This window comes from Tachyglossus aculeatus, chromosome 18, assembly GCF_015852505.1.
Source record: "Tachyglossus aculeatus isolate mTacAcu1 chromosome 18, mTacAcu1.pri, whole genome shotgun sequence".
NCBI classification, from domain to species: Eukaryota; Metazoa; Chordata; class Mammalia; order Monotremata; family Tachyglossidae; genus Tachyglossus; species Tachyglossus aculeatus.
The window spans coordinates 26,879,896-26,892,740 of NC_052083.1; positions in this window are offsets into that span (position 1 = coordinate 26,879,896).

The window sequence follows — 12,845 nt, forward strand, 5'->3', positions numbered from 1 at the left end:
AAAGTTTGGGAAATGTAAACGCATATCAGAATTCCTCTTCCCGTCCAAATCCTATCCTCATCCTGAATTTCCCATCACAACACCATCTTCTCCGCCTCTAAAACTCACAATTTAGTATCGTCCTTGACTTCTCCCTCTCTTTCAACTCTCACATCCCCCGCTCTTGCCAAATTCCGATCCAAATTCTTGCCAAATGAGCAGGTGCCCTTTGGAACCAAAATGATGCTGCCCTCCTTCATTGGACAAATGAGAGTGTGCCGGACTCTTAAAATAATAAAATGTTCTTTCTAGGATCCACCCAGTTTCTCTCCATTCCAACAGCCACTATGCTGGTCTGGGCATTTTTCACGTCCTGTCTTGATGACTTCCTCATCCACCTCTCTGATCTCTCTGCCTACAATCTTTCCCTTCTCCAGTTCATGCTTCTCCCAGCTGCCCATGTCATTTTTCTAAAATGTCCTTCTACTACACATCTCTCCGTTCTCTAAAAACCCTAATATGGTTACCCATTCCTCTCTGCCCTCGATCAGTTCTCTCCTTCCTATCCACTGTCTTCTCCCACTGCATCACAGCTCTCACTCTTCACTCCCTTCAGCCCACATCAAAGGATGCATTAAGACTTTATTTTAAAGGGCCAAGTCCTGGTATCAATCTTTTTATTCCCAAGAAAATTTTATTGGCTCAAGTTTAAATAGTCCCACCAAATGATGTAATATCATTAATGAATAAATTCTAAATCATAGGTTCTTGGTATTTACAATGAACAGTACTTAGTCTTTGCACGAGTGGATTGTCAGAACCGTGAAATGTAGGCCATTAAAGTTAAACTCTCAAATCTTCTCTTCCTCCATTCTCTCCCCTCACCGGTTCATACTTCACAGGTTAGGATTGTTTGGTATTCCAGCTTGTTTCCTGCATTTCTATTTCAAACTCTGTAAAATGAACCACATTATTTTCTACTGTAATAGCAGTAGTTTCAGCTTAGGGAAGTGCCTCAATTTACTTTCCAAGTGCTTCTATTCAGTCAGTACTTGACCAGATGAAACATTTAATAGACACCCAAGATTACCCATCAGAGTTATGGATTACCTGGCTGGTTTTAGAATGAGTTAAGGATTCCTTGGAACCAGCATGGCTTAGTGGTAGAACCTGGGCCTGAGAGTCAGAAGGACCTAGGTTCTAATTCCTGCTCTGCCATATGTCTGTTGTGTGACCCTGAGCAAGTCACTTCCCTTCTCTGGGTCTCAGTTACCTCATCTGTAAAATGAGGATTAAGACTGTGAGTCCTATGTGGGACAGGGACTGTGTTCAACCTGATTAACTTGAATCTCCCCTGGTGCTTAGAATGGTGCTCGGCACATAGTAAGCTCTTAACAAGTACCATAATTATTATTATTTTACGAGTCCAACACACTCTTGTTTATCCAGTGAAGGAGAGCAGCATCATTTTGCTTCCAAAGGGCACCTGATCATCGTCCAAAAAAGGCAAAATGGGAAAGTTGGGTGCTTGTTAAATAGGCAAACTTTGCAAACCTCTGTGTCTGCAAAACTGGGCTGGAAATGGTGCAAAAATAAGAGAATTGTGAAATTTCCTGACGCTGGAAATACTAGGAGGATGATGTAGTCTGATTCTTACACTTCGGGCCAAAAAGAGAACTGCAGAGGTATGTGAAATGTCAGCTAGAGTGAGGGCTAAAATATACAGAATGAACTTTAGCAATTTCAAACATGATTCAAAAAGCATCTGTTTAAATTGTTGTATAAAACGGAGCTTGCTCGTCTATTATTAAGGCTGCTTGCTGTTTTAGAGATGGAGGATGGTCAGAGGGGCTGACCAAGACTGTTTCTACCTTGGCAAAGTGAAGCACATTATTCAAAATCTCCGGCTGTAAAACCAACCATTTGGGCTTCTGCATTCGCAGCAGTGTAGAATTTCAGGGTATTTTTTTTTTTACCTCATTTTGGCAGCCCCCGTGCTGTATTCATTCATTCAATCATATTTATTGAGTGCTTACTGTGTGCTGCTTTGGGGGTGCAACCCTAGCCCACCCAAATGCTGTCCCATATCCAACATCAAACACACTGCCTTCTCTCCAGATCCAGACAGTTTCAAATGCCCTGACTCCCAATTGACATAAAATTTCAAGTAAAAAGACTCCGCAGTGCGAAACCGAACATCTCCGGAAACATTTTACAAAATCGTACACTACCCTTGGCCAATTTGCAAATAGTTTCAGGGCTAGAATTCTTGTATCTGATCTCAGTGTTGGACGCAGAAGTGACTATTTAACCATCAGTCTTCTCTGTAACTTCTGGGCAACAAGACCTGGAGAGTAGATGCATTAAGTACCATGTGCTTTAGCCAGTGGGCCATTCCAGTATAAATCCACTTTCAGTGACAATTCTTGATCCATAGATTCGGTTCTGAGGAGCGATGGTTGGATTAAAGGCCTGGGAAACGAGACAAGCTATGAATAGGGCAGGGTTTAAGCACGCAGGCTCCTCTCAGATGTAGCTCCGTTTGACGGATCCCACTAATAATAATAATTGTGGTATTTGTTAAGCACTTACTGGACTGTGAAGCTCGCTGTTGGGTAGGGATTGTCTCTGTTGCCGAATTCTACTTTCCAAGTGCCCTGCACACAGTAAGCGCTCAATAACTACGATTGAATGAACGAATGAATGTGTCAGGCACTGCAATCGATGCTATTTATTGAATGCTTTCTATGTGCAGAGCAATGTACTAAGCACTTGGAAGAGCACAATCCAACAGAATTAGTAGATGCATTCCCTGCGCATAATGATCTTACGGTCAAGTAATCCATCATTTGATCAGTGGTGTTTAATTAGAGGCTTGCTTTGAGCAGGCGATTGTGCTCAGCACTTGGGAGAGTACAGTACGATTGGTAGACGTGAGCCCTATCCACCAGGAACTTACTGTATATTTGGAGATTGTGGGATTACCAGAAAGAGATGGAAAGATGGGGTGAGTGAAAGCAATGGAGACATCATTCTTAATAAGCTATAACTACTTTCACAACTTTCTACCCATCTTAATTACTTTTAATGCCTTAATTCCTCTTAATCAAATTTCCGTTTCCCTTTGAAACGCCTTAAGTGTCCGGCCTAGTGTTTTTTGCTTTTGCCCTCACGTAATTATGTCGAAATTCAGCTGCAGGTAAAGTAGCGGGTTAATTCTTTCAATTGTCAGCTCGGTCAAGTTTTCCCAATTTTCAACCTTGGAAGTTGACCCAGACTATCACTGCCCTCGACACACAGATGAGCAAAGTCAACAGTGCAGTCACGATGTGGGTTTCTGTAAGCCATTCTGCTAATGTCCTAAAGCCCTCACGCGTTGGGATCGCTTCCAAAGGGCCTGAGGATACTGCATCATATCCCGTTTCCGGAAGCTGTCAGTGAGGTGCCAGTTGGAATTGCCGCTCTGGGGATCGACTGCGTTAGCCACACAGAACAAAATTTATAAGGGCTTCCCAGCAGCTAATGAACACCTGTTGTAGGTTAGAGAAAGGATTCTTTTCAGGAATAGGAGAAAGCTAACTGTGTTGGAAAAACAGAAGGGAAAGGTTAAATGAGCTGTGAAGGGGGGAATTCTCCCGAATCCTGCTTCATGTTCCATGCTAAAGCTACGCAAGACACCCACATTCCCACTGCTGGCCTAAGAAATCTCCAGCTCCTGAGGGGTCCCAGCAGGCTGTCACCCAACCACTCACCTCCCCTTGCTGTCCAGCCTCTACTCTCCACCCTGAACCCCCTACTCTATATGACCCCGGGAGATGACAAGGAAGTCGGTGTGGAAGGAGGGAAACTGGTATCAGATCAAAAGAAGCTGCATGGCCTAGTGGATAGAGCCCGGGCCTGGGAGTCAGAAGGACCTGCGTTCTAATCCCTCTGTGCCACTTGTCTGCCGTGTGACCTTGGGCAAGGCACTTCACTTCTCTGTGCCTCAGGTTCCTCATCCGTAAAATGGGGATGAAGACTGTGAGCCTACGTGGGGCATGGACTGTGCTCATATCTACCCCAGGACCTGATACACTGCCTAGCATGTAATAAGTGCTTAACAAATGCCATAAAAAGATCATCAATTTGTTTCTTATTTGTTGCTATGCTGTTGAGTCCAGTGTTTGAAATGCTTCTGAGTTGAGCAAGCCAACATGACTACTTAACAGCTTGTCTGAAAAGATTTCAAAAAATTATTTACTAAGAGCTTTCTGAAGCTAGTTCTTTATTTTCATTGAAACCATCAGAATAATATTTTTCTTCAGTTGCTTAAATGGTTTCAGATGCTTCCTGCGAAGAAGAATGAACTTTACCTTTATTTGCTATTGGTGGCAATGGCTTTGTTTGTAATTCTTCTAATTCACATTAGAATTGGCCAAATTAGAATCTGGCAAATCTGATGCCAAATCTGATAGCCTCTACATTATCCTAAATCTCCTAGACCTCTCAGCTTCCTTTGACACTGTAGACCATCCCCTTCTCCTGGAAAGATTATTCAAAATTGGATTCACTGCCACTGTCCTCTCATGAGTTTCTTCCTATCTCTTTGATTGCTTCTTCTCAGTTACTTTTGCAGGCTCCTTCTCTCCCTCCCACCCTCTGATTGTTGAGGTCCCTCAAGGTTAAATTCTAGTTCCCCTTCTATTCTCCATCTACGCCCCTTGTCCACTGGGAGAGTACAACAGATTTTATTGGCACACATTCATTCAGTCAATCATATTTATTGAGTGCTGACAGTGTGCAAAGCAGTGTACTAAGTGCTTGGGAGAGTATACTATAGCAACAGACACACTCCTGCCCACAGTGAGCTCTCAGTCTAGAGAGGGAGACTGACATAAATATAAATGAATAAATAACAGATATATATATATATATATATATAAATATATATATATATATATATATATATATATATATATATATATATACATATATATGTGCTGTGGGGATGGGAGGGAGGATTTTCAAGGAACACATCAGACCACCTTGGCACACAGAAATGGCATCTTAGGGCAGAGACATTGGGAAGATTATGATCCTGGTAAACCAAAACAAATTTAGCAAATAACAGCACACCAAAGGTTGACCTGTGTATAGTGTAGAAGGATAATCAGTTTAAGCCTCACCTGCCCTGAGGGAGAAAAAGCTCATCGTCTTTATCCCCAAAGATCAGTCATAGATGTAGTTGTCGTTGGTGAAAACCCAAGGAACTTTCTCATGGTTTCTAATGGACCTGATTGTATGGCGAATCAAAGGATTCTAGGATGAACTCTCTCTCTTTGGAGGTAAAGTATGTTTTTCTGGGCTTTACATCACACATCACTATAACTACAAGAGGTATTTTAATTGAGGATCTGAAACACTTTTATGGTAAGATTAGCTCAGTCACAGAAGAATCAGTAGTATTAATGGAGGAAGGGAAAATCACGGTTAGTTTTAGGCTGTAAAATCCCTTCCTTGCCCGAAATTTCAACACAATCTGTTACATTTTAATTGAATATCAAACGTGGATAATGTCAATTTCGCTAGTCAAGCATACCTGCTTCATGAGAGACTAATGTACCTAAGGAAAGATTATCAGTACATCTTTATCTTTTTAATGGTATTTGTTAAATGCTTACTATGTGCCAGGCACCATTCTAAGCGCTGAGGTACATACAAGCTAATCTGGTTGGACACAGTCCATGTCCCACATGGGGCTCAGAGTCCTAGCCCCACTTTACGTCTGAGGCCCAGAGAAGTAAAGTGATTTACCCAAGGTTACATGGCAGATAAGTGGCAGGGTAGGGATTAGAACCCAGATTCTTCTGACTCCCAGGACTGTGTTTTATCCTTCTCTCTATCCCCACCCCCACCCCCACAAATGAACTGTTAGACCGAAAATTAATTACCAAAGGATCTAACAATAAGCTTGAATGCCCTAAGTCTCTGTAGTTCTGACCATTAATTTTCAAACAGATCATCTTGGGGTCTTCCAGCCTAAATGACACACAAACCTTGGTCCTCTCGCAAAGACGTGGGGATTGAGAACTAGTAGTTAATCCTTTTTAAAAAGTCACCATGTATGTCTGCAGGTGAATTTGTTTCCTTGGCAGAATCTCTCCAAACATTATTTTGTGTAGAGTGGGAAAACTGAATTCTCATAGGGTTGATCACTATAAGGAAACAACAGTAGACATGTTGAAGTCATGATAGAGTGTTATTAAAAATACACCAGGGAAGGTGATTTCTTAGCTGCATAAATTGTGCCCTCTGCCCTCCTGTATTTTTTACTTTAAGCATTGAAAATATTTTGTGTGGAGACATGGTAAACCACCTTTGTGTAGCTCTCTTTTAGTGCAGATGTCATTAATCGTGTAATGAACCAATTCAGAATAAAAATCTCCTCTGGAAATGGCCAAGCTCCTTTTCCACTTGGTGGGAGAATAAAGACTTTCTGAAAAACTGTATCACTGAAAGCAAACACCCAGCTTGATTTGTTCTTTAACCAATCAATCAATCAATAGTGTTTATTGAGCATTCACTGTGCACAGAGCACTGTACTAAGCACTTGGGAGAGTACAGTACAACGAAAGATGGTAGACACATTTCCTGCCCACAACAAGCATAGAGTGTAGAGCTTACGGGTAGGGAATGTGTCTACCAATTCTGTTATGTTGTTTTATTTACTCTCCCAAGCACTTAGTATAGTCAGAGCTCAATAAATACCTTTGATGCATATGGCAACTTTTCTGTGGAAAAATAAAGCAATATCCAACTTTTTGGGTATCTTTTGTGTTAAAATTGTAAGCATTTAATCCACAGTGTAGATTCTACCAGTCAGTCAGTCAATCACATTTATTGAGCACTCACTGTTTGCAAAGCACTGTTCTAAGTGCTTGGGAGAGTACATTATAACAATGAACAGACACATTCCCTGCCCACATTAAGCTTACAGTCTAGAAGGGGAGACAGACATTAATATAAATAAATAAATGACAGATATGAAGCAGCGTGGCTCAGTGGAAAGATCCCGGGCTCTGGAGTCAGAAGTCATGGGTTCACATGGCGGCTCGGCCAATTGTCAGCTGTGTGACTTTGGGCAAGTCGCTTAACTTCTCTGTGCCTCAGTTACCTCATCTGTAAAATGGAGATTAAAACTGTGAGCCCTCTGTGGGACAACCTGATCACCTGTAACCTCGCAAGTGCTTAGAACAGTGCTTTGCACATAGTAAATGCTCAACAAATACCATTATTATCGTTATTATTATTATTATAAGTGCTGTGGGGGTGGGAAGGGGGGATGAATAAAGGGAGCAAGTCAGGGTGACACAGAAGTGAGTGGGAGAAGAGGAAAAGAGGGTTTCGTCAGGGAAGACCTCTTGGAGGAGATGCAAAATGCCTTGAAGTTGGGGAGAGTAATTGTTTGTCGGTTATGAGGCAGGAGGGAGTTTCAGGCCAGAGGCCCGACATGGGTCAGAGGCAAGAGAGGTGAGATCGAGGTACAAATGAGAAGGTTAGCTTTTGAGGAGCGAAGTGCACAGGTTGGGTTGTAATAGGAGAGTAGTGAGGTGAGGTAGGAGAGGGCAAGGTGATTGAGTCCTGCCAACGGTGAGGAGTTCCTGTTTGACACGGAGGTGAATGGGCAGCCACTGGAGGTTCTAGAGGAGTGGGAGATCAGCAAGGAGGTGTTACAATAATCAAATCAGGATAGGATAAGTGGTTGGATTAACATGGTAGCAGTGTAGATCAAGAAGAGAAGGTGGATTGCATATCAGGCAACTTTAGGGTGGCATAACAAGAACATTTACAACAACAACTAAGTTTTCAGGTATTCGTTTCAAATGGACTAGCAAAGGCACAACAAGTTTATGAAGCCAGCATGGTTTTTTTTTTTTAAATGGGAACACATGAACAATTGAATGAGTGTTACTTGAACAGGCCTAAATACGCATTATAGTAAATGTCCATATTCATTGTTGTATTTATTGAGCGCTTACTGTGTGCATAGCACTGTACTAAGCACTTGGAAAGTACAGTTCAGCAACAAATAGAGACATTCCCTACTTAACAATGGGCATAAACATTCAGATTCACTTTGAGATTTACTTTTGGAAGGTCAATCTGAGTGTGCAGTTCTCAGAAGTGATGCTAAAAATACAGTGTTTAAAACAGTGCTCTGCACACAGTAAGCACTCAATAAATACGATTGAATGAATGAAAGAATGAACATATATAAATACATATATTACCTGAATGTGATCTCTTCTGTGATCACAGATACCCATTTAAATATTTGGATTCAAGACTTATGAAAGGTAGTAACAGTAGCATTAGTAATAGTCCTAATTGCTATTAGTAATTACTATTACAGGTCAATCTTCCACTTGACATGCCCCCTACTCACAAGGAGGTTACACTCTAATGGGTTGAGACAAACATTAATTCATTCATTCAATCATATTTATTAAATGCCTATTGTGTGTAGATCACTGTACTAAGCAGTTGGGGAAGTACAATACAACATTAAAGAGTGACAGTCCCTGCCCACAATCAGCTCACAGTCTAGAGGGGACACAAACATATTCACAACTTGTAAATAGTTCACAACACAAAACAGTAAACCTTGAAGTGGATTATTCAAAAAACAAAAATCAACTAATGGAATGACTTTTGTTCTATTCTATTTGAATACCTGATGCTGTATTTACAAAAAAGTGCCCTTCCACCATTTCAGGTTTTTGATCTGACATCTTTCTGGGGGATGAAAATAATGATCCAAATTCCCTTACGGACTACATTACTCCCTATTCATGTTATGTTGTATAATTCATCTTCCAAATATAGCTCACACCTATGTCACATCAGCCTGACACAATATGCATAGTTGGAGGCTGGGAGGTGTACTCAATGCAGGTGGCTAGACCAGAGAGACAAAACTACATGTTGCTCATTCTTGGCAGTGAAATTTTATAAAGCTCTGAAACTCAAAAGACAGGGAAGGCATGATTCTCTCAGGAAATGGCTGACAGAAAAGTCATCCAAAAGTCTGATTCCCAAGTTTTAACCAGTCTAGCTTCCTTTCTTTTCTCCCCATTCTAATTTTCACATCATTAAAAAAGAACTGGTTCACATTATTAAAAAGACAACTGGAAAAATCCATGATTATGCTCAGAAATAGGTTTGCAGAGAGGTACTTATAGACACAGAAACAACCAGTGAGAAATAGATTTAATTATGAAGTGGTTAGGAAAAAATTTGTATACCCCGTAAACCACTGATTGTTTTACTGCCTAATTTATTTATTTATTTATAATTATTCTACAAGCAAACTATTACTATATGCTTTGGTGAAGATAGTAACTCTTCATTCCCCCTTTCCAGCCCCACAGTACTTTTACACATATCTGTAATTTATTTATTTATATTAATGTCTGTATCCCCTCTACACTGTAAGTTCATTATGGGCAAAGAATGTGCATGTTTATTGTTTTACTGTACTCTCCCAAGTGCTTAGTACAGTGCTCTGCACACAGTAAGCACTCAATAAATACAATTGATTGATTGATTGATTGAATAAATGCAACTGAATGAATGAATAGTACAGTGTACCCTGAGTACATTGTACAGCACTTAGTGCAGTGCCTGGCACATAGTGAGTGTTTAACAAATACCATAAAAACCCTCCCTCTGGTAAATAAGAGAAGCAATAATTTACTGGTTGCTATCTTCACACCTCTACTTTAAAAGTAAATGATTAATAAAACCTCCAAATTAAATCTCTTTCAGTAATATACTTCATTAAATCGGTAGTCCAGATCCCAGGGTTTAGCACAGGGCTTGGCACATAGTAAGCACTTAATAAATACCACACTTACCATTAGTAAGAAAAGTGACAACCTAAGAGACCAGCAAAGTTTGGAGCATAATTAGGAAGGACATAAGAATCAAAAGAAAAATACAGTTTTGCCTCTCTACAAAGCCAAAGAGTCCCTGCATTTGGAATACTGCCTGTAATTTTGGTCTTCATGTTTTAAGGAAGACGCAATAGAGCCGGAGAAAATACGGAGAAGGATAACCAGGAAGATCGAAGTAATGGAGGCAATTCCATATCTAGATAGATTGAAAACATTAGTATCTGAGTGAAGTTTATAAAATCATGAGGCTGTGATTAGGGCAAACATCAAATTATTGTTCACGAAGTCTCAAGAGAGGAAAAAGAGGCAGCCATTGATTGAAAAATGCAGGAGATTGGTTGAAAATGCTAAAAAGTAAAACGCAGCTGTCTGAAATGTAATTCTTCATCATGAGGCAGAAGGCACAGTGCAAAGAATTCAGGTTTGCGAGTGAGGAGAACCACATAGTATGCATCCAAGAAATACGATTGATTGAGAAACAGCCTGGCTTAGTGGCAAGAGAATGGTCTTGGGAGTCAGAGAACGTGGGTTCTAATCCCTGCTCCTCACTTGTCTGCTGTGTGACTTTGAGAAAGTCACTTAACTCCTCTGGGCCTCAGTTACCTCATCTGTAAAATGGGGACTAAGGCTGTGAGCCCCATGTGGGACAGGGACGGTGCCCAACTCAATTTACCTGTATCCACCTCAGTGCTTAGTACGGTGCCTGGCACATAGTAAGTACTTAACATATGCCATTATTATAATTATTATTATTATTGGGCTCACAATCTAAGGAAAAGGACAAACAGGAATTTAGTGTCCATTTTACAGGTGTGGAAACTGTGGTACAGAGGAGTTAAGTGACTTGCAAAAAGTCACACAACAGACAAGTGGCAGAGCTGGGATTAAAACCCAGGTTCTCTGACTCCCTGGTCTGTGGTTCTTTCCACTGAGCCAAGCTGCTTCACAGTTGCATTTAGCGGGTGGAATCTAGTGCAAAATCGTCCATGAATTGAACATTCATTCTGTCAGGGATCTGACAAATCTCTTTCATAAAGAGAAGTAAAAATAACAAAGTAAAACTAATTAAGAGGAGTAAAACTAGGAGGATTTAAACCGTTGGGCTGAGAAAAGATTCCATGCAACAATCACACCTTAGATTCAGAGTGAAAAAGTTAAGGAAAGTGTGCTAGAGCATTAAGGTTTGCCAGTGTTTTAGAGTAACTCTTTAGTCAGCTTCCTGTAAGTAGGATATTTTTATGTAATGCTGAGCAAACAGAATTTCTGAACTATTTACATTTTGCTTTTCATGACAGATTAGTCATAACACCAACATTAAAATGGAAAAGACTACCCAAATGAAATTAAATCCAACAAAAGAAAAAACCATTTCTGTTTGCAGTTTGTTGTCATGAGTTGTTTGAAGCATAACAGTTTTGGGTAAGAGGACTATATTGAAATTCTAGGAGCCAGCGGCAAATCAAAATAAGCAAGGATAGAAAATATAATATCTTATACTTAAAAACAGAGCAATGGCAGCAGACATCTATTTATCACATTCAGTCCCCCTCCCGAAAGTAAAATGTACCCATATTATTCCTTTCCCTTCCTCCTCTGAAAACGAAGTCAGAAAGAAATATCATATAGCAAGATTTCATTGCTATTGCTAAGTATTTTTTTAAAAAACTGAAATTTCAGAGCTCAGCCAAAAGTTGTTGATCATTCTGTCAATCAGTTTCAAGGGGTAGATGTCACTGAGAAGATCAGGCTGGAAAGGAAATCTGAATGACCCTCTTCATATCTGCATTTCCCTTTCTTCCTTGCAGCCGCTAGACCTGGACTGAGCTAATGAGACCTTAGATTCTAGAAATTTCACTTTTCCAGAAGGAAAACTCTTTTTTGGACAACTTTTCAAGCCTACTAAAACAATCTTTTTCTAGATTTGCATTTGGATCTGAAGTCAAACCTTACAGAGGGCTCAAAAATCCCAAATAAACCCCACGGACAAATCTTGCCAGTCTAATGCATATTTCATTCCACTTGCCTGGCCACATGCCGTGGAAAACAACATATCCTGTGGAAAAAAATTAAAATATATTTTTGAACGGCACGAGGTTTACTGCTTCCTTTCTAAATTTCCTGTCAGAGAAATGTTTTAATACTTTTGTGGACCGTGGCCACTATTAACTTCCTGAGTATGAAATGTGAAGGGCCTACAACTATTAACCTCTTTTTCATTTGTTCCACCTCTGATACGTCAGCCTTGTTCACAGAGTTGACAGGACCGGTTCTGGAAATAGCTAAGCATAACCCAAGGCTTTGGCAGCAAACCTTTCAACAAGGAATTGGCTCCCTCAGCTTCCTTTCCTTCTACTGATATTACTTGCATGCCTTTTTTACACAGTCCTTCTTTGTTGTACACCACGATGGTTACGTTGAGTTTCCACTCAGTAGTCAGGCTTAGAGAGGAAGTGTTATGTTTTCCGTCATTGTCCAGTTGGTATTATAGGCACAGCAATGCAGGGCATGAACTCTGACCTTCTGATGCCACTCGGGTGGGCAAAATGATATCATTTGCCTGGAAAGCAAATGATAATAATCGTAATTATGGTACTTGTTAAGCACTTACTATGTGCCAACCACTGTTCTAAGCCCTGGGGTAGCTACAAGTTAATCAGGTTGGACGCAGTCCCTGTCCCACTTAGGGCTTGTAGACTTATCCCCACTTTACAGATGAGGGAACTGAGGCACAGAGAAGTGAACTGACCTGCCCAAGGTCACAAAGCGGACATGTGACAGAATGGGAATTAGAACATAGGTCCTTCTGCCTCTCAGGCTGTGGTCTATCCACTAAGCCATGCTGCTTCTGGTAGATATGAGGTAATTGGGGTGGACACAGTCCATGGCCCATGCGGTGCTCACAGACTTAATCCCCTGGGGCAGGGAAGCAAT